A 17,349-nucleotide genomic window follows, 5' to 3' on the forward strand; every position below is an offset into this window, starting at 1 on the left:
TCCTCCACTCCAGCAACGCTCAGTTTGTTTCCTGAGATTAAGAGTCTCTTATGGTTTGTCTCCCTCTCTGGTTTCGTCTTGTTTCATTTTTTCCTCTCTTCCCCTATGATCCTCTGTCTTGTTTCTCAAATTCCACATATCAGTGAAATCATATGATAATTGTCTTTCTCTGATTGACTTATTTCGCTTAGCATAATACCCTCTAGTTCCATACACGTCGTTGCAAACGGCAAGATTTCATTTTTTGATGGCTGCATAATATTCCATTGTATATATATACATCTTCTTTATCCATTCATCTGTCGATGGACATCTAAGCTCTTTCTGTAGTTTGGCTATTATGGACATTGCTGCTATAAACATTGGGGTGCACGCACGATTTGTATCTTTGCCCCAAGACTTAGTACTTTTACTTATTACTTATTAATTTCCAGCTTCTAATAACTTATACCAGGAAGTCAACAGCTGCAAAGGACAACTTCATCCCATGGAAACTCTTCTCTGAGAACTTCCAAACATAAATAATGGGTAATATTTAGTTTTGAACCTTTAGCCATTTTCTGCAAGTATTTTTTTACTCAGATACATAATTTCCTTTTTCCTACACTCAGATCATCTTGGAAGGGAAGGAAGGAGTTAAGGAATACTTCATTGAATATATCTAGCATGTACATTAGAGAACTGTAAAAAAAATTATAGCTGCACTAAACTTAACTCAATCTCCACATCGCTGAGAGGGCCTCCCTTGATGACCCTTGCTACAGTCAAGACTTAGATGGCTGTCCTTCAATCCCTTAGAAATATCCTTCACCAGACAAACTAGGCTTGGTAAAAGAACTCTCACCTTAGGAAATAAGAGATTAAACATCCATCCTGTAAGGGCTAATAGAGAGGAAATAGGCAAACAGAAAGTGGTGTCGTAGAGAAAGGGACAGGTTTGCAGTCAGCAACTCTGGGTATTGTTCCCAGGGTATCACCAGCTATACATCAGTAATTGGTCCATCTATACCTTAATTTTCTCATCTTTCAAGTGGAACAATGCCTATTCTATGGACTTCAATGGATTCCTGGAAGGATAAAATAAGACCACAGATACTGAAGTGTCTGAAAACTCTAAGAGGACAAAATACTAAGGTTTTAGTGCATTTGTGTGTGTGTGAGCACATTTTGGCAGGGACAAGGAGGAGGGGTGACATTAAGTAAAAGAACATAAAAGAAGCCCTGACAAAGATCAAGTCTCTGGAAAGGATTTCACCAACCAAGTGCTCCTTTCTCAGGGAGCTCCTCTGCACACGCTGCTAAGCTTTGTGTCAAGTGGCCTGCCAACCTAGTCCCAGAGGCAGAAACGGGAAACTTATTTTGGCTAAAAGCAGCCATCAATATAGGCCAGGGGGGGTGTGTCAGTGGTGTGAGAATGTTGCCCTGCAGGAGTCCTTGCACTGGGTGGCACCACCAACAAACTTGAGGAATTCTGAACAGGTACACAGACATGTAGAGTATTAAAGGTAGCACTGTCATTAGAGGGAAGAGACATCTACCTCAGTGCTCCTGAGACCTGGCTGCTGAGATTTTTCTATGAGTTCTCCCTTCTAGGCAGGGCCTTACAACCTATTACCAGAGGGGTGGGGTTGGCAGAGGATAGCTGATGCAGAATACATTTTAGGAATTTTCTCCTATTCTTTTGATAATTTAATTGCTTAGCTACAATTGAAATGTTGGCCCAATAGTCTAAACAGATGGTGTACTATTCCAAGATGTTAATACTAGTCTAGTGACACTTTAGTTTTATAATATTTTCATCATAGTATCTTTTCAGCATGAGTATTAATCTTTTAAAATAAGGTCATTTTTAAAAAGAGAGCCACTGGGGCACCTGGGTGGCTCAGATGGTTAAACATCTGCCTTTGGCTCAGGTCATGGTCCCAGGGTCCTGGGATCGAGCCCCACATCGGGCTCCTGGCTCAGCAGGGAGCCTGCTTCTGCCTCTCCCCCCTGTTCATGCTCTCTGTCTCAAATGAATAAATAAAATCTTTAAAAAAAGATAAAAAGAGAGCCATGATTGGGGTGCCTGGGTGACTCAGTCGGTTAAGCAGCTGACTCTTAATTTTGGCTCAGGTCATGATCTCAGGGTTGGGTATATCAGGCCCCATGTCAGGCTCTGTGCGCAGCAGGGAGTCTGCTTAAGATTCTCTCCCTCTGCCCCCCACCCACGTGCTCTCTAAAGTAAAGGAATAAATCTTAAAAAAAAAATAAAAAGAGATCCACTATTATCATCCTAGTAATAAGCATACTTTGTTATTTAGATATTACAAATGTAAAAATTATTTAGGAACAGCTCCTTGTGGGAGTGAAGAGGAGAAATAGAACACACAGTGTACTGCTGGATCTTGGCATTTCTGATTTCATTTGCATGAAAACCTTTTCCCTCTTTATGAAATTCATAGCTCCTGATATCTCTAGTCTCAGTCTAAATTTCAAATCATCTAATCAGGTTATTTAAAAAAGAAAAGAGGGGTGCCTGGGTGGTTCAGTTGGTTAAGCATCTGCCTTCGGCTCAGTTCATGACCCCAGGTTCCTGGGATTGAGCCCTGCCCCGCTGTCCTGCTCCCCTGCCAGTGTGTGTGCTCTCTGTTGAATAAATAAAATCTTTAAAAAAAAAAAAATTAAATTAAAAATTAAAAAAGAAAAGAAAGAGGTGGGAAGATCTGAGTATTTTATGGGCAGTGGGATTTTCCACCAATATAGAAAAGGGACAGAGTATGAGATTTGGCTGCAGAGAGGTCGTGAGTTTAACACAATGCACCACAGCCAGAAAGGCTACAGCAGTGTTTCTTTAAGTGTGTTTGGTAGCCACATTCTTCCTAGGCCAGTTCCTGTTCCCTGGACAATACCACACCATCTTCCCAGTAATTAGCATTCTACTTTTGCTTTAAAAATGCTCAGAAAAAACGGTATGGAGGTTCCTCAAGAAGTTAAAAATAGAGCTACCCTATGACCCAGCAATTGCACTACTAGGTAGTTACTCCAAAGATTCAAAGGTAGTGATCTGAAGGGGCACCTGCACCCCAATGTTCATAGCAGCAATGTCCACAATAGCCAAACTGTGGAAAGAGCTGAGATGTCCACTGACAGATGAATGGATAAAAAAGATATGGTATGTATATATAACGGAATATAACTCAGCTATCAGAAAGGATGAATACTTACCATTTATACTGATGTGGATGGAACTGAAGGGTATTATGCTGAGCGAAATAAGTCAATCAGAGAAAGACAATTATCACATGGTTTCACTCATATGTGGAATATGAGAAACAGCGCAGAGGATCATAGGGGGAAGGGAGGGAAAACTGAATGGGAAGTCATCAGAGAGGAAGAAGAACCATGAGAGATTCTTAACTACAGGAAACAAACTGAGGGTTGCTGGAGGGGAGGTGGGTGGGGGGGATGGGGTAATTGGGTGATGGGCATAAAGGAGGGCACGTGATGTGATGAGCACTGGGTGTTATACGCAACTGATGAGTTATTGAACGCTACATCTGAAACTAATGATGTACTATACGTTGCCTAATTGAATTTAAATTAAAAAATGCTCAGAAAAAGAGACACCAATAATTAGATTGCTGTATTTTACAATTTATGGTTCACAAACCATTAAAAAAACCCCACATACTTGTGTCTTATAATACAGACTTCCAAGAAAAACTTAAGAAAAATTATTTTAGGCTTTTAAAATCTTTTTTTTTTTTTTTGAAAAATGAGACATACTTAAAAAAATGCACCCACATTGTGTGTACAGGTCAAAGAATTTGGACAAATGAATACACCCATGTTACCACAACCCTAATCAAGACACAGAACATTTCCATTTACCCAGAAAGTTCCCTTGCGCCCCTGTGCAGTTAATCGCCACTCCCAACCACTGATCTGATTTCTATCATTACAGATTAATTTTCCTTAATCTAGAATTTCATAGTTAAATGGAATCACACTGTATGTACTCCTTTATGTTCAGCTTCTAGTCACTCAGTAGGTCCTTGAAAGACTCTTTTTTAAAAAAATATTTATTTATTTTAGAGAATGAGCATGAGTGGGGGGAGGGGCAGAGGGAGAGGGAGAGAGAGAAGCTCTAGCAGACTCTGTGTTGAGCATGGAGCCTGACACGGGGCCCGATCTCACGACCCTGAGATCACGACTTGAGCTGAAACCAAAAGTCAGATGCTCAACTGACTGAGCCACCGAGGTGCCCCTAAAAGACTCGTAACAAATAGTTACAGAAAATACTTCACATTATATTCCCAGTTTGCTCTAATTATATTATCTACAATTATAGTCTCTTAAAGATTAACTCCATCTTTGAATATATCAATTTTATGGTTAATCCCTTGATATTTCTTTCTATACAGAATTCCTGGTTATCCTTTTAAGTTGTTTAATTGATTTCATGGAAGAAATTTTTATCATGTCCTTTATATAGGTGTTCCTTTCCATTTTTTAAGTCTTCAGTTGAGCACTTTCTTTCTACCTATTATTTTTTAAGTCTTCAGCAGAAGAAACATAAAGCTTGATTCACTCACCATGTTTTGTCCTGTTCAAATTCTAAGAGAAAATAAGAACTCTGAGGTGCTCAGGAGTGAAACAGTGAAGCTCCTTTTATGGTGAGGCATCTGCTGACATGGGCAAGTCTCCAGGGGCTAGGAGAACAGAAGTCCTAGCTCAGAACCTAGCCCAGGTGGGCTCCTTCATCAAGCCAGGGGGAATACAAAGGAAGTGGATATGCACAGAATTTTTTCTTTCATTGCTGTTCTTTGATTATTTTCAACTTTTATTTCCATAGAATCATGAAAAAAAAAAACAAAACCCTGTGCATCTATGGTCCTATACATCTGTTGGTGGGAAACAGTATGACTAATGCACACATAACACAATCAACACCTGGGACTGCTTAAACATTTTTGTTCATTTTGCTGCTTTTATTTCATTCCCTATTTCAAAAGTATCTTTTCCCCTCAAGTACATTCTGAGAATTCTCATCAACTCATCCTCTGTTTTTGTATCTTTGGAGTTATTTCCCTCTTTCTTAGAACTTTATGCTTTACTTTGTTAATACTTGGTACAATTTCTCTATTCTTTGGATCTCTAAATACATGACTTCTGCTCTTGATACATTATTTTCACAATGCTGCTTGCATATGTTTGCAGCCTGTATACTACTATTTCTTTTTTCATTGTAATCCTCTACATCTTTTAAGTTGATGTATTTACTCTGGGAGGGAGTCCACATAGAACACAACAAGCAAGAGGCCTGACCAGACAAGCTTCATCTCCTTCCCTGGTTAGTAGCATTTACTAGTAGAGGTTGTTGGTCACATTATGTCAAACACAGGAGTTAAGATGGTGGAGTTACAGTAGGGGGACCCTGAGCTTGCCTGGTCCCTCAAACATAGGTAGATCAAAATCAAATCATTTTGAACAACTACAAAATCAATCTAAGGATTAAGAAAACAATCTGCATGATTGGAGGGAGAGAGCATGGCAGATGTGAGGTTCAGAGCTGTGAACTGGGGGAGAGAAAAGCCGCAGTGCCATGAAGGGGAGGGAGCCCTTTTCACAGAGCAAAGTTGGGGAGAAAAGAGAGAGCAGGAGAGAGAGCAGTGCACAGGGTTCGCACAATACACTGTGGTGAGGGGATCCCCTGGGTCACACTGGGAGAGATTACTCCCCTTCCTGGAGTACATTTGGAAGAGGGTACTTTGCCTCTCCAAGGACAAAAGGACTGCCGGGAGCCATTGAGTGACCGTTCAACAGCACAAGACAGAGGTGCAGGCAGAGGGCAGATAACCTGGTTGCAGTTTTTCCGCTGCATGTCACAATAGACTCCAGCCACCAAGTGCAGCCCTGCGACTGCTTTTCTGGGACAGAACAGTGCCCGGTGCACAGTGAGGCCCTCCTCAGGAGGAAGGGATCAGGTCCATGCTTTGCTGAGTCCTTTAGGATTTGGAGTTTTTCTTTCTTCTTCTTCTTTTTAATGTAGGCTCCACACCCAGCACGGAGCCCAAGGTGGGGCTTGAACTCATGACCCTGAAATCAAGATCTGAGCCAAGATTAAGAGTCAGATGCTTAAACGATTGAGCCTCCCAGGTGCCCCAGATTTGGAGTTTTGAATCCCAGCCAGTCACCAGAGGTAAAACAGAACTGTGGTGCTGGGCATGCCAGTGGCCGGGCACAGACAGATTAAGGGCAGGGATCTGACAAAAGCCTGGGACACAGGAGAGGAGACTGCTTTTCTGTGAGGGCCTCCTGAACAGTGGGAGGGGGGGGACAGCAAATTCCCCTTCACTCCCCGGGAGGAGAGGGCTGGGGTGATGATGTCATCTTCCACCACTCCCCACATCCCAGCACAGTTAGACTTTAGAGAGAAACACAGCACCTCCAATGGAGGCTGGAGTTGATTACACAAAACCTTTTCCCCCTGCACCCCACAGGGGCATCTTTACAAGGGCAGGTCTGATTGTGAGCCAGCAGAGCAGACCTCTCCCTCAGACCAACACAGGCCCCTTGCATGTAGCAATTCTGCCCATCACAGAGTGCTCAAAAAGCGTCAGCCTCAGTTCTGGTGGAAATAGGACCAGGCTTTTTTTTTTTTTCAATTTTATTTTTTATATTTTTATTTTGTTTTTTTCTTCTTTTTCTTCCTTTTTTGTTCAGCATCAGGCTTATAGGTTTTTGTTTGTTTGTTGGATTGTTTGTTTCCTTTTCTTGGATCAGGCTTTTTTTTTTCTATTTCTTTTTTCCTTATTATTCTTTGGAATCAGGCTTATAGTTTTTTGTTTGTCTGTTTGTTTGCTTTCTTGTTCCTTTTCCTTTTCTCCAGTTAGGGCTTTTTTACTTTTTCAGGTTTATATTAATAAACAAATCAAAGTACATCTAGTTAAAGGTCCAAACACTCCCCACCCCATCACCCCACCCCCCGCCAAGCAAGGAGGAACTCTGCAGAAGACTGATCTGTGGGAAAGAGCAGCCAAAACAGAACAGCAGAGTGCACTGGAAACACTTCCTGAAGTGCCAGGCCCTGAACAGTACATGACCTCTTCTTAATATGGTATTACTCTGAGGAGCAGGAAACATATCAAGCTTTCATAATACACAAAAGACAGAAACCTAGACATATGACAAGACTAGGGAATTCTCCCCAAAAGAAAGATCAGGAAGAAATCACAGCCAGGGATTTGCTCAAAACAGATATAAACAATATATTTGAACAAGAATTTAGAACAATAGTCACGGGGCGCCTGGGTGGCTCAGTCGGTTGGGCGTCTGCCTTTGGCTCAGGTCACGATCCCAGAGTTCTGGGATCGAGTCCCACATCGGGCTCCCTGCTCAGTGGGGAGTCTGCTTCTCCCTCTCTCTCTGCCTGCTGCTCTGCCTACTTGTGCTATCTCTCGGTCAAATAAATAAATAAAAAATCTTAAAAAAAAAAAAGAACAATAGTTATAAGAATACTAGCTGGGCTTGAAGAAGAAGGAAGACACCAGAGAAACCCTGGGTGCACAGATAAAAGACCTAAAAAGTAGTCAGGCCGAAATGAAAAATGTTATAACTGATATGCAAAACCGAATGAATTATCACAATGAGGATGGAAGAAGCAGAGGACTGACAGGTGATATAGAAGATAAAATTATGGAAAATAACGAAGCTGAAAAGAAGAGGGAAAGAAAATTATTAGATCACAAATGTAGACTTAGTTAACTCAGTAATTCTGCAAAGCGCAATAATATCTGTATCACAGGAGTCCCAGAAGAAGAGAGGGGGAAAAAGGGGCAGGTTTATTTGAAAAAATATTAGCTGAGTACTTCCTTAATCTGGGGAAGGACACAGGCATTCAAGGCCAAGAGGCATAGAGAACTCCTCTCAAAATCAACAAAAACAGGTCAACACCAAGACATATCATAGCGAAACTTGCAAAATACAAAGTTGAAGAGAATTCTGAAAGCAGCTAGAGCAAATATCCTTAACCTACGAAGGTAGACACATAAGGTTAGCAGCAGACATGTCCACAAAAACTTGGCAGGCCAGAAAGGGGTGACATGATATATTCAACGTGCTAAATGGGAAAAATATGCAGTCAAGAATACTTTATCCAGCAAGGCTGTCATTCAGAATACAAGGAGAGATAAAGAGTTTCCAAGACAAGCAAAAACTGAAGGAGTTCGTGACCACTAAACCAGCCCTGCAAGAAATAGTAAGGGGGAATCTCTGAGTGGGGGAAAAAAAAAAAAAGACCAAAAGCAACAAAGACTAGAAAGGAACAGAGAACATCACCAGAAACATCAACTTTACACAAAACACAATGGCACTAAAATCCTATCTTTCAATAATCACTCTGAATGTAAATGGAGTCAGTGCTCCAATCAAAAGACACAGTGTATCAGAATGGATTAAAAAACAAGACCCATCAATATGCTGTTTACAAGAGACTCAATTTAGATCCAAAGACATCTGCACATTGAAAGTGAGGGGGTGGAGAACCATCTATCATGCTAATGGATGACAAAAGAAAGCCAGAGTACCATACTTATATCAGACAAACTAGATTTTTATTTATTTATTTTTATTTTTTATTTTTTTTTAAAGATTTTATTTATTTATTTGAGAGAGAGAGAGAGCGAGAGCAGGAACACAAGCAGGGGGAGTGGGAGAGGGAGAAGCAGGCTTCCCGCCGAGCAGGGAGCCCGATGCGGGGCTCGATCCCAGGACCCTGGGATCATGACCTGAGCCGAAGGCAGACGCTTAATGACTGAGCCACCCAGGCGCCCCCAAACTAGATTTTTAAAACAAAGACTGTAACAAGAGATGAAGAAGGGCACTGTATTATAATCAAGGGGTTTATCCAACAAGAAGATCTAACAAATATATATATTTGGGTGCTCCTATGTTGGGGGCATAAATATTTACATCAATTAGTAACAAACATAAACTCATTGATAATAATACAATAATAGTAGGGGACTTTAACACTCCACTTACAGCAGTGGACAGATCATCTAAGCAGAAAATCAACAAGAAACAAGGCTTTGAATGACACACTTGACCAGATAGATTTTTTTTTTTTTTTAAGATTTTATTTATTTATTTGACAGAGAGAGACACAACGAGAGAGGGAACACAAGCAAGGGGAGTGGGAGAGGGAGAGCAGGCTCCCCACTGAGCAGGGAGCCCGATGTGGGGCTCGATCCCAGGACCCTGGGATCATGACCTGAGCTGAAGGCAGCTGCTTAACGACTGAGCCACCCAGGCGCCCCTTGACCAGATAGATTTAACAGATATATTCAGAACACTTCATCTAAAGCAGCAGAATGAACATTCTTTTCGAGTGCACATGGAACATTCTCCAGAACAGATCACATACTGGGTCACAAATCAGCCCTCAACAGAACAGAAAGATCGAGATCATACCAAGCATATTTTCAGACCACAACACTATCAAACCTGAAGTCAACCACAAGAAAAAATTTAGAAAGACCACAAACACATAGATGTTAAAGAACATCCTACTAAAGAATTAATGGGTTAACCAGAAAATTAAAAAGGAAATAAAAAAATACATGGAAGCAAATGAAAATACAACAGTCCAAGACCTTTGGGATGCAGCAAAGGCGGTCATAAGAGGAAAGTATATAGCAATACAGGCCTTCATCAAGAAGCAAGGAAAGTGTCAAATACACAACCTAACCATATACCTAAAGTAGCTAGAAAAGGAACAGCAAATAAAACATGGCCAGCAGACGAAGGGAAATAATAAAGATTAGAGCAGAAATAAACGATATAGAAACAAACAAAAAACCAGTAGAATAGATCAGTGAAACCAGGAGCTGGTTCTTTGAAAGAATTATACGCAAACAGGGCGCCTGGGTGGCTCAGTTGGTTAAGCGACTGCCTTCGGCTCAGGTCATGATCCTGGAGTCCTGGGATCGAGTCCCGCATCAGGCTCCCTGCTCGGCAGGAAGTCTGCTTCTCCCTCTGACCCTCCCCCCTCTCATGCTCTATCTCATTCTCTCTCTCAAATAAATAAATAAAATCTTAAAAAAAAAAAAGAATTATACGCAAACAATGAATCATGGAACACTACATCAAAAACTAATGATGTACTGTATGATGACTAACATAACAATAATAAAAAAAGGAAAAATAATTTAAAAAAAGAATAAAATTGATAACCCCCCAGCCAGACTTATCAAAAAGGAAAGAAAAAGGTCCTAAATAAATAAAATCACGAATGAAAGAGGAGAGATCACAACCAACACCACATAAATACAAATAATCATAAGAGAATATTATGAGCAATTATATGCCAACAAATTGGGCAATCTGGAAGAAATGGACAAATTCCTAGAAACATACAAACTATGAAAACTGAAACAGGAAGAAATAGAAAATTTGAACAGACCTGTAATCACCAAAGAAATTGAGTCAGTAATCAAAAATCTCCCAACAAACAAAAGTCCAGGGTCGGGTGGCTTCCCAGGAGAATTCTACCAGCCATTTAAAGAAGAGTTAATACCTATCCTTCTCAAATTATTCAAAAAAATAGAAATGGAAGGAAAACTTCCAAACTCATTCTATGAGGCCAGCATTACCTTGATTCCAAAACCAGACAAAGACACCATCAAAAAGGAGAATTACTGGCCAATATCCCTGATGAACATGGATGCAAAAATTCTCAACAAGATACTAGCAAATCGAATCCAACAGTACATTAAAAGAATTATTCACCATGATCCAGTAGGATTTATCCCTGGGCTGCAGGCGTGGCTCAATATTCACAAATCAATCAATGTGATACACCACATTAATAAAAGAAAGGATAAGAACCATATGATTTTCTCAATAGATGCAGAAAAAGCATTTGACAAATACAGCATCCATTCTTGATAAAAACCCTCAGGAAAGTAGGGATAGATGGAATATACTTAACATCATAAAGGCCATATATGAAAGACCCACAGCTAATATCATCCTCAACTGAGAAAAATTGAGAGCTTTTCCTCTATGGTCAGGAACAAGACAAGGATGTCCACTCTCACCATTATTATTTAACACAGTAACCAAAAGTCTTAGCCTCAGCAATCAGACAACAAAAAGAAAGAAAAGGCATCCAAATTGGCAAGGAAGAAGTCAAAGTTTCATTATTTGCAGATGACATGATACTCTATATAGAAAACCTGAAAGGGGTGCCTGGGTTGCTCAGTCGGTTAAACGTCTGCCTTTGGCTCAGGTCACGATCCAGGGTCCTGGGATCAAGCCCCACGTTGGGCTCCTTGCTCAGCGGCGAGTCTGCCACTCCCTCTCCATCTGCCTCTCCCCCAGCTCATGCTCTCTCAAATAAATAAAATCTTAAAAAAAAAAAAAAAGAAAAAGAAAACCCAAAAGACTCCACCAAAAATTTGCTAGAACTGATACATGAATTCAGCAAAGGCACAGGATATAAAATCAACATACAGACATCTGTTGCATGTCTATACACCAATCATGAAGTAGCAGAAAAAGAAATCAAGGAATTAATCCCATTTACAATTGCTCCAAAACCCATAAGATACTTAGGAATAAACCCAACCAAAGAGATAAAAGATCTGTACTCCGAAAACTATAGAACATTTATGAAAGAAATCAAAGAGGAGAAAAAGCAATGGAAATACATGCCATGCTCATGGATTGGAAAGACAAATACTGTTAAAATGTCTATACTACCCAAAGCAATCTACACATTCAATGCAATGCCTATCAAAATACCACCAGCATTTTTCACAGAGCTAGAACAAACAATCCTGAAATTTGTTTGGAACCACCAAAGACTGAATAGCCAAAGCAATCCTGAAAAAGAAAATCAAAGCTGGAGGCATCACGATTCTCGATTTCAAGCTGTATTACAAAGCTGTAGTCATCAAGATGGTTTGGTACTGGCACAAAAACTGACACATAGATCAATGGAACAGAACAGAGAACCCAGAAATGGACCCACAATTATATGTTCAACTAATCTTCAACAAAGCAGGAAAACATAGCTAATGGAAAAAAGTCTCTTCAACAAACGGTGTTGGGAAAACTGGGCAGTGACATGCAGAAGAATGAAACTGGACCACTTTCTTACACCAGACAAAAAAATAAATTCAAAATGGATTTTGAATGTAAGACAGGAAACCATCAAAATCCTAGAGGAGAAAACAGGGAGCAACCTCTTTGACCTTGGTCCCAGCAACTTCTTACTAGACACATCTCCCAAGGCAAGGGAAACAAATGCAAACATGAACTATTGAGACTTTAAGATAAAAAGCTTCTGCATAGTGAAGGAAACAATCAACAGAACTAAAAGGCAGGCTACAGAATGGGAGAAGATATTTGCAAATGACATATCTGATAAAGGGTTAGTATCCAAAACCTATAAAGAACTCATCAAACGGAACACCCAAAAAACAAGTAATCCAGTTAAGAAATGGGCAGAAGACATGAATAGACAATTTTCTTTTTTTTTTTTGAATAGACACTTTTCCAAAGAAGACATCCAGATGGCTAATAGACACATGAAAAGATGCTCAACATCACCTATCATCAGGGAAATACAAATCAAAACCATGATGAGATACCACCTCACACTTGTTAGAATGGCTAAAATAAACATCACAGGAAACAACAGATGTTGGTGAGGATGCAGAGAAAGGGGAACCCTCTTACATTGTTGGTAGGAATGCAAACTGGGGCAGCCACTCTGGAAAACCGTATGGAGCTTCCTCAAAAAGGTAAAAATAGAACTATCCTATGACCCAGCAATTGCACTACTAGGTAATTACCCAAGGGATACAAAAATACAGATTGAAGAGGTACATGCACCCCAATGTTTATAACAGCATTATCAACAATAACCAAATTATGGAAAGAGCCCAAATGTCCATGAACTGATGAATGGATAAAGAAGAGTGGTATATATACACAGTGGAATATTACTCGGCAATCAAAAAGAATAAAATCTTGTCATTTGCAATGACGTGGATGGAACTGAGTGTATTATACTAAGTGAAATCAGTCAGAGAAAGACAAATATATGATTTCACTCATATGTGGAATTTAAGAAACAAAATAGATGAACGTGAGGAAAGGAAGGAAACAAGAATAAAAACAGGGAGGCAAACCAGAAGACTTTTAAAAAATGATTTATTTATATTAAAGAAAGGAGGGGCAGCAGGGGAGAGGGAAAGAAAGAATCTTCAGCAGACTCCCCACTCAGCATGGAGCCTGACACTGGGCTCAATCTCATGACCCTGAGACCATGACCTGAGATCAAGTGTCAGACACTCAACCAACTGAACCACCCAGACACCCCAAGAGACTCAAGTACAGAGAACAGACTGAGGGTTGCTGGAGGGGAGGTTGGTGAGAGGATGGGCTAAATGCATGATGGGCATTAAGGAGGGCAATTGTTGGGATGAGCACTGGGTGTGTATGTGATGAGTCACTAAATTCTTCTCCTGAAACCAGTACCACACTATGTTAACTAACTGGAATTTAAATTAAAAAAAGAAAAAAAAACACACCAAACTTTAGCCTAATTCAACAAGGAACTGTGTGCCAGGTCTGTGGTAAAGAAAGGAATAAGAAAAACGTGTTCAAAGAGATCTGACATGACAATGTTGTTCACCTCAGAATTCTGCCTAGGTTTGGAATTTTCCCAGAAAAGAGGAGAAAATTATTTTCTTCCATTTCCACTTCTATCTTCTGCATGGCCCTTTTTAAAGGTCTAGCTATGGAATAAAAGTAGGCTCTTGGGCCTGCTCTATATTAGGTCCAGGAACTCAACTACCATTTTAAAATTATGTGTATAGAGAGGGATACACTTTGGGTTTCCAAAAACAAACTTGGGAAACACAGTTGGAACTGGGGCACGTTAACAAATTTGGAGACTTTCTAACGTCCAACTTGTTTTAAAAAGTTTTACCCTTAATTAGTTCTATTAAGAAGACAATATGATTTATCAAATCAAAACCTTTATTACCAAAGGTTGTAATTTAACAGTTAATCACGATTTTATTATTATTATTTTTTTAAGATTTATTTATTTATTTATTTTGACAGACATACAGCAAGAGAGGGAACACAAGCAAGGGGAGTGGGAGAGGGAGAAGCAGGCTCCCTGCGGAGCAGGGAGCCCAATGTGGGGCTCGATCCCAGGACCCTGGAATCATGACCTGAGCCGAAGGCAGACGCTTAATGACTGAGCCACCCAGGCACCCCTTATTAATGTTTTTCATCACAACTATACTGGAAACTCCCAGGTAACAGAATCTGGTGTTTTGAACATTATGGTATCCCCAGCATCTAGGATGTGCCCAGGATATATTTATTAAACAAAGGATTAAATAATGGTATAAATAAATAAATAATGATATATGTACATGTTCAAAAGAAAACTTCTCTCAAAAACACATTTCAATGTGTTTTTTCTGTCTATGATGATGGCCTGCATCAGCTCTCAATGTTTTGTTTTAATATAGCTTTAGCATACCAACAATTCATACGTGATAGGGCAATATTTCCATTATTACTTTTTAAAAATCTTTTCAAGGCTATTTTTATGCCATCTTTTTTCAGATAAGCAATTTAAAAAATATCCTGTTGGGAGATGAACCATAAGAGACTCTTAACTATATGAAACAAACAAGAGTTGCTGGAGGGGAGAGGGGTAGGGGAATGGGGAACTGGGTGATGGGCATTAAGGAGGGCAAATCAGCACTGGGTATTATATGCAACTGATGAATCACTAAATTCTACCTCTGAAACTAATAATATACTGTATGTTAACTAAACCAAATTTAAATAAAAAAAATATATATCCTGTTAGGAAGCTGACTGAAATTATATTTATAGCTTACTTTACGGAGCTTTTCATTTATTCTAGTTTTATTTTATGCCTCTCAGTAGATTTGTATAGCTTTATTCATACAAGCTTTATACTTTAGTTTATTCCCAGTTATTATATGTATTTTTGCTGTTATTATGAATGGGATCTTTTCTTCCATTATATTTTCTAAGCTAGTTATTCCTGGCAGAAAGAAAAGCTACTGCTTTTTGTATATTTATTTTGGAGCCTAACATGGAAACATTTTTTTAGGGTAGGTGTGACCAACTGCCTGCATAAAAATAAATCTTAATGAAGCACTCACTGCTCTGAGCAGTGAGCACTCCAAGAACAACTAGTTGCAAAATATACACTAAGGCAAATGAATACAGTGACTTTCAAATGGGTTTTTTACTTATATATTACCTAAAATAATTATTAAAAATAAGTATCACCAAATATAACTTTGTTTTGGACTAGCTGATCTCTAGCTCATCTTTCTGACAACAAAATAGCAAACTCACAAGTTGGCTCTCAAGACCCTGCCCAAATGGGACAGCACCCAGTCTGTGCTTTAGAAGATGCAATCTTTTTGTTTTCTAACATAACGAAAGGTGGTCTCAGGAACGAATTATCAATACAAGAAAACCAAGAAACATCCCTGTCTTATTTAGCTAGAGCATAGGAAACAACTGCAGAAGAGATCATTCTCTCAGACCTGTGACTGAATTCAGCTGATGAGCCACACTAAGCAACCAGGACCTGGCCCTACTGCAATAACCTGAGCCTGAGAGAATTAGATGGCAGGTTCTATGTCTTTATTAATCATCAGGGGCAGATGTGGAGCCTCTGCAGCTCAGTCCATAGCTCTACCATGTCAGAAGCCAACAAAACCACAACACATCCATTACAAGTTGGATTTGGTGTATTTCACTACTAAAGAATATAGGAATTTGCTTGAATATGCCTATCTTTGGAAGGATGTCTAAGAAATTGACAATATGAGCTGTTTTTGGTGAGGGGATGAGGAATCTGGGGAAGCCAGAGTCTTTTCATTACATATAGAATCCTTTTGCATCTTTTGAATTTAAAGTAAAAAAATCAGTGATGTATTTGACCAATATTTGTCTATACATAAAAGCTGGTAAAGCCAATGGTAGTAAAGGATTTAAAGGGAGAAAGTGTCAGTGGAAGTCCATCTGTATAGAAGCACAGATTATATGTATAGAATTAAGCATACATTTCCTGCCGTATCCAGAGTTCATCAGTGAATGTCCCACATTTAGATCCCCCAGAAAGCTCCCTATACCAGGGAAGAATACTTCAAGTTTAGCAGAAAAACATTCTTAAAACCAGTTACATTCTTTTATTCTAAATCTATTCTAATTCACCAAAGTTATACAGTTGTTTTGTTTTCCCCATGTGACTTACTTAAAAAGTACAAAAATTTTACTCATTCCTAACATTCAAGTTCACCTGAAAATTCTATTCCTCATGATAAATCTGTAAATTAGCAGTCTTCTGCACTTTGGTCAGCAAGATTTTCCTAGGCTCTGCTTATCCTTGAGTATAGGTAAGGTTACATTTCCATATGTATAGAGGCCCAGACCCCAGAATGCAAAACCTCAGGTGGAGATCCTGCACTGAGATGCTTTGTGCCTGAGTATCTAAGCTGCCCCTCCTGGATGGTACCACCACCTCACTTCCTTCAAAGTGCTCAGTCTCCACCACTTTCAGAAGTTTCCTCTGCATTCCCAGTCTTTTATAATCTTCTCTGGTACTTGGCTATTAGAAATTCTAAGATATCAGGGCTCAAAAATCCTTTATCTTCAAAAGGCAGACAACTAGGCAAGATAATTGGTTGGTATTCTGTAAATATTTCTCTAAATGCATCTTATGTTATTTGAGTACAAAGTCTAAGGTCATTCTTACCTTTTATTCTCCAGAGGACAGTTCTTTTCAGTGTTAAGAAACTGGTAAGTAGGTGAGTATACTGCTTTTAAGTGTCAAATCTGGAAAATAAGTACACGCCAAACTCTCAATCTGTAGACAAAGGTCTGTTTTTCTCCATAATAACTTCAATTTTTCCTTTACTGCAGTTTCTTCCTATTTGCAATACCCCCAACTCCTGCTATTATTTAGAGGAGAGTTGCAGGAACAAAAAACTAGGTATATAGGATTTATTACAACCTATTTGTCTATTCCATCTGTATTTTAATCTGGATCTTTCCATTTAGCCTCAATTTTATTGACCACCCCACTATTCTAATGACATTTTTTCCCTTAAGGGATGTAAATTGTTTTATACTTTTATCACCGTGCTTCCAGGCGTTTTTTTTTTTTTTTTTTAATTCTAACTAGTTCTTTTTAATAAATCTCTGTGTCTTTTATCCTTTTCAGCCCTATGATTGACAATTCCATTCCTTCTGCATTTTAGTGGGTTTTTTTCTATTTTTCTATTA

The 17,349-nt window shown here is 39.3% G+C and overlaps 1 protein-coding gene across 5 annotated transcripts in view; it reads right to left on the reverse strand.

The window, feature by feature from the left end:
- Positions 1-17,349, reverse strand: part of RNF24 (ring finger protein 24) — a 93,374-nt gene that overhangs the window by 41,300 nt on the left and 34,725 nt on the right. For 3 of the 5 annotated variants that reach the window (XM_032420064.1, XM_032420065.1, XM_032420063.1), the window contains one exon: positions 16,820-16,899. The exons of the other annotated variants lie outside the window; for them this stretch is intronic. The gene's annotated coding sequence lies outside the window, so the exon portion shown is untranslated. The remainder of the gene's footprint in view (positions 1-16,819; positions 16,900-17,349) is intronic. 5 annotated transcript variants of the gene reach the window in all.

Source organism: Phoca vitulina, unplaced genomic scaffold, assembly GCF_004348235.1.
Source record: "Phoca vitulina isolate PV1807 unplaced genomic scaffold, GSC_HSeal_1.0 scaffold22, whole genome shotgun sequence".
Lineage (NCBI taxonomy): Eukaryota > Metazoa > Chordata > Mammalia > Carnivora > Phocidae > Phoca > Phoca vitulina.